Source organism: Sesamum indicum, linkage group LG10 (genome assembly GCF_026168435.1).
Source record: "Sesamum indicum cultivar Baizhima isolate 11 linkage group LG10, ASM2616843v1, whole genome shotgun sequence".
NCBI classification, from domain to species: Eukaryota; Viridiplantae; Streptophyta; class Magnoliopsida; order Lamiales; family Pedaliaceae; genus Sesamum; species Sesamum indicum.
In genome coordinates this window covers 11,430,790-11,439,235 of record NC_142666.1, presented here as the reverse complement: position 1 = coordinate 11,439,235, position 8,446 = coordinate 11,430,790, and the positions used below count along the sequence as shown (strand labels likewise).

At 33.2% G+C, this 8,446-nt stretch overlaps 1 long non-coding RNA gene across 1 annotated transcript; it reads left to right on the top strand.

Moving 5' to 3' along the window:
• Nucleotides 1-2,271: 2,271 nt before the first annotated feature.
• On the top strand, nucleotides 2,272-3,269 carry LOC148786654 (uncharacterized). The gene is made up of 2 exons (XR_016067956.1): nucleotides 2,272-2,645; nucleotides 2,754-3,269. It is a non-coding gene; the product is annotated as an uncharacterized LOC148786654 (long non-coding RNA).
• Nucleotides 3,270-8,446: the final 5,177 nt, after the last annotated feature.

The window sequence follows — 8,446 nt, the reverse complement described above, 5'->3', positions numbered from 1 at the left end:
ATGACGGTGGTTGGTGCAAGTTAAGGAGTTGAAACTCCTCACCATGATGAACATGATGAAGGAGTTACTTCATCATGGTTGTAGGTTATATGAATATGGTTGTATAGGTAGCCTTGGAGTAAAACTTAGTGCCCGTTTTGGTTGTGTTTTCATTTTCATTTTCAGTTTCTAACAATTTTATTGATTTCTGTACGAAAACTGAGAATATATTTGGATTAGTTATTTTCAAATATAGGTATATAGGTGTGAGAATTAAAAATATAGATATATGTATTTTTTATTTGACTGAAATTAATTATGAGGGTTGACCAAAATCATTGAATATGAGAAATTATAAAATAATCAAATTGCCTCTTGCCATTTTCTTTCGTTTTTCAGTAAAATTTTTTTTTGTTTTTTTTGCTTCATTTAAGGTACAACAATTTTCTTCATATGATGGGCTAAAGTTCAACATGTGCATTGCTCCTTCCCATACAAATTCACACAGAATGAAGATAAGAGATACGGGAACAATTTTGTACATAAATTTGTAAAATGACTATATATAATTAATATAATAAAAAATAAAAACCAAACAAATCACAAAAAACTGATTACCGACTAACAACATTACTAAATTCGAATAGTTAGAAAAATAGACTGATAACTCTCAGAAATCATATGCAAATCACCATAAAAAAATTACGACAACAGCCCATATCAATATTACCGCCACAAATAAGCACTAAATCATCGCGCACTACCGCATAAGGCATATATACATCTAAATTAACCCACAATCGGTGGAAAATCAAATGTTTAAACCTAGTGATCCAGGAAAATACCCGCGAGAATTTGAGGGTTCGTTCGTCTACTTTAAAATGTCAAAATTATCCACATTAATAGTTATTTTGCAATTGTCCACTTACAGTAGTTCTGCGAGAATTGAAAATATATTTGGATTATTTATATGTAGACCTAAGTATAAAAGATGTGAGAATTAAGAATATATTTAGATTAAATATTTTTTTTTTCTGAAATTAATCATGTGGTTCACGAAATTTGAAGAACATGACCAGTTATAAAATTATGAAAATTCACCTTATCATTTTCTCTTCTTCTGAACAAAAAATGAAAATTCACCTCATAATTTCACAAAATATAATTGAACTTCATGTCATTGTCAACCTAACGCTATGATCTTTCAATTTCATGTGATTCGAAATTAATAAAATTGGGGAATGCTGATACGTTTCGTCACTTTCGCACATCTTCCTCATTAAATTTACACACATGCCACCACTTCAAAAATATCTCCTAGGTATAAAAGCTCCAGTTAGATATAAAAGTTGCAGTATAACTCTATCAAAAGTCATTCTAGGATAAAAGACAAATAATGTTATATACCAAGATCAAAATGCACTTCTGCCTTATTTCACATTATAATCGAAATTTTTATGTTATTTTTTTTGTTTACTTTTGATTTTTCTATTTTTAATGTAAATTTGATAAATCATACTAATAAGTTTTGTCTATCTATAATTATAATTCAGTAATTTTATTTTTAAATTTAGAGAGTATGTCATGTTTCCTGGAATAACTATCATTCGTAAATTAATTTGATAAATTCCCATTTTCCCCAACCTTTTTTTGCAACTAAATAATTCAGGAGAAAGAAAGCAAGATTATGAAAATGAATATGAACATGAAATTCTTGTAAGAAATATGATAGGCAATTTAGTAAAATCACTATATATAATAATTTTTTTTGTTATATATTTTAATTGTACACATAAAAATAAATAATACAATATATAAAACTTGTGTTACATCTCATTCTGGAATCAATTATGTGTTGAAAGATAAATATAATTATTTTATGTTGATAATATAAATAAATAAATAATAGTAGAGAATGCAACTGTCAACTAACACTATTTGGTAGTTGTGATTTACAATAAATTGATGTGATTTTTCTTCACATCAATTTATTGTCAAACATGATGATATATATTTATTTGATGCGAAAATGGTGGTTGGGAGTTATTAGTCATGTGAAGATGCATGTGCATCATCACACGAGTTGTGTTGGTAGTGGAAGCAATTGTTCCCTCTTCAAGCCAGACTGCAGCCACTTTAAATATGCCCGCAATTCATTATAGTTGGTCATGATGTATTTTTTACTGTGTTTTTACTATCAAGTCCCTACCATTTTGTCTATTTTCCATGCAACCATTGCTTGCTCACTATAAATACCATCTCCATGCAAACATCCATATGATAGCACGACCTTGCTGTTTTTTTTTTTCATTTACAATCCATTGCAAACCTTCTTGAATTTCACCTATTTCCAATCACAACTTTTCTATAGTTGCAAATGGACACAGGAAGTGGAAAACATGTTCGTTCAAGCTCTCATGGACCTCAAGAAAGTTGTGAATTTTCGGGCCGCCGCAAAAAATATGAACATCGTACATTCGGCCATTTACGATGTGAACAAGACTTTCACGTCGTGAATAACGTACAACTGGGGTTATAGTCGGTTGGATAAACTTCGTGAGTGCTTTTACACATTTCAATGGGTGAAAAATCACCCCGGCGTCATTTGGAATCAGGACGAGCGCAAGTTGACAGTCGAAGATGGCGTGTGGGACCAAATTTCCAAGGTATATGTTTATGTATTTGTGGTTTGTGTTTATTATTTTTATTGCCAACTTTTTTTTATTGATTTTCGAAATTGATAGTCCTAACAGTGCAATGCTAAAAATGAATAGGAGAAAAAGCTAGCCAAATGCTACATGAATGCGCACGAGCCTCTGGGGATGAACTCTGCGAGCTATTCGAGGACGGTGACAACGAGACAATCTGGATCAGTGATGATGAAGAAGATGCCGATGATCCATTCGGTGCAAATCCAGGTTGGGTTCATCCCCCCCATGCAATGAGTCTGTAACTGTTATTTTTTATTCTGTGTGCGTGCATGTTTCGGATAGCTCGGACAATTCTTCGTCATTGGGTAAGCTTTTCAAAGATCTGTACGATTCTCATGCTGACGTTGACTCTGCTCTCCCAAATCCTCTCAAGCACGACGGCGGAAGCTCATCAAAATCCTTAGCGCCGGATAAGCCCCCAAGTGAAGGCTGATGATGCTTGTGTTTATGTTTTCTTGTTTCCGCTTTTTGTATGAATGGTGGACTGTAAAAGCTTTGATGGTGTAAGGATTCCTCTCTTGAAATGGTGGTCTGTTTGCTATTAATGGTTATCTTTTATTTTATTTGCTTACGTCGAAATATGATGTTTGTGTTATTCTTTTTTATTTCGGAACATGTTCATTTACCGTGCAAAAAATATATATTTATAAATATAAATATACATAAAACATACATAATTTCTCATAAATTTATATATATACTTTACATAAGTGTATCCTAATAAAAATATGCATTTATTCAAAATTCTGTATGAATCATTTTATATATTCATGTAGTCACAACAATTTTTTGTATTATATATAAATATACATAAAATATACATAATTTCTCATAAATTTATAGATGTACTTTACATAAGTGTATCCTAATAAAATATCCATTTATTTAAAATTCTGTATGAATCATTTTATATATTCATGTAGTTCGAGTAATATTTTGTATTATATACAAATATACATAACATATACATAATTTCTCATAATTTTTTATATATACTTTACATAAGTGTATCCTAATAAAATATGCATTTATTTAAAATTTTTTATGGATCATTTTCTATATTCATATAGATCCAGCAGTGATTTGTATTATATATAAATATACATAAAAAATACATAATTTCTCATAAATTTATATATATACTTTAAATAACTGTATCCTAATAAAATATCCATTTATTTAAAATTCTATGTGAATCATTATACATACCCAAGTAGTTCGAGCAATTTTTTCTATTATATATAAATATACATAAAATATAGATAATTTCTCATAAATTTAATATTAGTTTAAATAAATTTAAATAACAACATGTTGGACTCGACTAAAATTATTTATTGGGCAAGGAGGATTTTGAACTTGAAGTAAATTAAGGAAGGTAATTTTGAAGGTAACCAGTTATAAAGTTAATGAAACACGATGTCTGGCGATTGAATTGAACGTGTTTGGTCATGATTGGTGCAGGGTGAAATATGAGAATTAACATCGGTTCTGCTAATAGTCTCTCGTATTGCTTGATGGTTAAAATAAAAATTCGTTCTATTTTCCCTATCTATTGTAAATATACTATTATTATTGTTTTTAGAGATCCTAGATACAATCGTTCAACTAACGTTGACGTTAACGGTCCCCCACCCATCCCACAAATGGGCTGCCATTGCATTACAGAAGGCTGCTTGCGTGTCAATATCTTATTGAGATTGTTAAGGCAAATGATGAAACTCATCGTTTGCTCATAACTGTCAAACTCTCCACGTTCGCCACGGTAAAAAAAATGGTCATCGATGAAAAATTTTCGTATAAAGTTATGGATGACACAACATGTGATGACAAGATCTCGCTGATGCTCTAAGCTGTAGTGAGGCATATGTCCTTTAAGAATAGGGAATCGGTTCTTTACACACCAAAAGCTGGTTAAATAATTCTTTCGGACCACGATCTTGACAATTCTTATCGTGAAATGAGTTGATGTAATAACGATCTTGTCGGTACGGCGCCAAAAATCCATAAAAATTAGGATAAGCGGAATCCACTAAGTAGTATTTACCTGAAATCACAAGAGACGTAAGCAGGAATAATCACTCTAGAATAAGTGTGTAAATTTTTTACGAATGTAATTTTAGTACAATCTGGTGGCCAAGGAAAATTCCGATCATTGTGGAGGCAATGCATGAACACACGGACATCATTTCCGCTACCCTCCCATTCAGCCAAGACCTATGCAAACATTAGGTCAAAATCGCAAACAACCATAACATTCTGTGAGATTTCACCGTGTCGTGAAGGGTACGCATTCTGCAAGTGTACTGGAACACTTGCTGGTATAAGTCTGCCATCAATTGCCCCGACACAATCCTAATAAAGAATAAAGTTGAAATGTTACGAGAAGCAAAATTAGCGGAATGTGGATTTAATGAATGCATTATATATATCCTTAAAATAGGGAAACAAATGTCCACTGTACTGGATTCTAGGATGAATATGATTGAAATTTATAGACAAATTAGCTCCGATGCAATAAGATTCAGAGCCCGAGAAACACATTTCATGTGCCTTCAGATGGTGTCCAAAGAGTGCTGAAAACGTTCGCAGTTCGTTCTTTGACGCTCGCTTAAACCAATAGTTTGTAAGAAAATGGCCGATGATTCCATAACAGAGACACGCGACCCTTGCGACTGTAATGGACCTCTCTCTTGTAGGAATGCGCATAAATTTTGGAATGTTTCTCTCTGTATTAGTAACATATTGAAGATTCGATCTGGGTGTCCTGACATAAGCTCGCTCACCCAATCAGAACCTTGTAGAGAAGAAATATGTTTTGGTGGTTTTGTCCAAAAATATGAAGGGCATAACACTTCATAAAGTCACATGAAGTGTTTTTCCTCATCAGAAGACATCCGAAGAATCAGTCTCTTCATCTCCATCGCTAGAACGATTGGCCCATGATAATTCGGTATCATGAGGAGAATTGGTACTCGAAAGAGGAGACGAGGTAGTGTTGCCGCTTGATTCATCCATTCCTCTATTTCTGCTTAAAGGTATTGGTGAATACCTTTATAATGCAAATATGCATTAACTGAAAGTCACCTACTAGTCTACCACTTGGGGGTTTGTACATCAACAACCATTATTTGACAAGAAAGAGGGTTGGTGACAAAGTGCCATATAACTATTATTATAGCCAATACATACTTTCCCTGACGAATTGAATTTTGCATATCTTTAGCCTGACCTACATATTCACTAATTCATGCATGGGGTTTGACTTTATTTCACCTAGCAGGTTAGTTCAGTTAATGGTAGTGTATTGAAATGAGTGTAATAAAATGATAAATTAATATTATTTTTGTTTATAAAAAATTTAATAAAAATGAACATTTTTATATTGTTCGAAAATCAGTATAATAAAATGAGAAATTAATATTATTTCTCTTTATAAAAATAAATTTAATGAAAACCGTTAATTTTTATAGTGTATGCAAATGAGTTTACTAAAATAATAAATTAATATTGTTTCTCTTTCTAAAAATAAATTTAATGAAAATGATCATTTTTATTAGTGATGAAAATGAGTTTAATAAAATGATAAATTAATATTATTTCTGTTTATAAAAATAAATTTAATGAAAACAATAATTTTTATAGTATTTGAAAATGAGTTTAATAAAATGAGAAATTAATATTATTTCTCTTTATAAGAATAAATTTAACGAAAATGATCATTATTTTGCTCGTAATGTGCTAAAATGACTCCAAGGACTACGATGTGTTTGTCACAATATTTGTCACACACTTGGTTAACGTGATTAAAATATTTATGCCTAAAGCAACTGCATATAACTTTTTTTACCTGATTTGGGTTATTGTAATTTAAAATGAGAATTCTGATGAAGTTTTCTTTGTCATAGAATTCTACTATCATTTACTTAAATTAATGGTAGTCCATGAATTATTCAAATACCTTATTTGAAAAATAAAACCTCAAACAAATCATTACCAACCTTCTAATCTATTATTTAAATAAATAAAAAAAAGAACTAACATCATATTACAACAACTCGTAACATTACAAGTTTAAACCTTCACCCAAGCTAGCAAGTGATCATTATTACTACTAAAATATTATAAAAAACATGTTTCAAACTCAACACATCAAATAAAGAAGTTTTTACTTGCCCAGTCTCTCAACCCAAGCACGTTTGTCCACATCACTCATCAGAAAGAACATTTGACACCTCACCTCAACACAAATTGATCTTGCGCTGCAAAGAACAAATCTCGCGGTAGTCCCTCCATTTTAGAAAGAACAAGCACGCAATCTTCAATATCGTCGTTGGAAATTTTTGCCAGCTTCCGAGTTTTGGCTTCACTGCAATCTGTTATGGCATCAATGCAATCATCAATTCTGTTATGAACAGAGTCAACAAGGTAATATGAAAAACTTGAACTCAGAAATGGGGGTGGGAATGCAGTAGAAGAACGCAGAGGGAAAGAGAGAATAGACTTGATAATTCATTCATAATGGACCGTTTACAATCTTCAGCTCCCCTTTACAAAAGTCTGATGAAACAGACAAAAAATGACAGAACATAAAAGCTGAAATCAACATTAAAATTCCATCAGAAAAGGGGCTATTTGTCCTTGCAATGGAGCTCCTATTGGTCCTAGACAAATTTGCTGAAATCCTCAAAAATTAGAACAGTAGCAGGCTTCAGTACTGCGCCATGATCCTCGGCCGTCCACGTGTCTCTCGCCTGATCACATTTGAACGGGTGTGATGAACTTCGAATCCCCAATTCCATTCTCCTCTTGATTGCGCCCTAGTTCGTCTGATACGACGCCGTCTTCGATCGACTCCCCAAAATTATCCCCAATTTCCCTCGTTTGTTCAATCGGGCGGTCCTCGTCCTTCCTTTTGATCTGACGTCCCCCGATAAAAGTCGCATTTTGGTCTAAAAGCGCGACACTCCTTCCCGCTTTTTTTGAGCCTTGTCCCCAAGGATCAAAGTCTTGCTGCAACAGTGTGATAATCTTCCCAAACGGCTTGTTCTGGAGATGAATGAGACCATTGAATCAGCACTTGAGGAACACCCACATTGTTCCTGGGTATCATCCTCCGAGCTAAAATGGCAGCTGGGTAAATTTTGAAGGTTTCATCTTCGAATTCAGGCAGCTGGTTTGAAGGGAAGTACTTAGAACCAATCTTCCTCTTGAGCAATGATACATGAAATACAGGATGTATTTTTGAACCTGGGGGTAACTCTAGCTTATAAGCCACCTTGCTCACCTTCTCGACGATCTTATAAGGGCCATAATACTTAGCTGAAAGCTTCAATCTCTTTCTAAGTGCCACAGATGTTTGCTTATGAGGCTGTAATTTTAGAAAAACTTCATCTCCGACCTGGAATTCCCTTTCAGTCCTCTTCCTGTCAGCATAAATTTTCATTCTATGCTGAGCCAGCTGCAAATTCTCCTTCAACATTTGTAAGACCCTGGCCCTCTCCTGTATAAGCTCCTTAACCTCACTGTGGTGACTCTGTTGGTAAGGACCCATGGTGAGTTGTTGAGGAGGATACCCGTATAGTGCCTGAAATGGTGTAGCTTTTAAACCAGTGTGAAAATTAGTATTGAACCAGAATTCAGCTAATGTTAGCCATTGAGCCCATTTTTTTGGCTTTTGCTGACACATACATCTCAAATAATTCTCAAGGCACTGGTTGACTCTTTCTGTTTGTCCATCACTCTGAGGATGATAA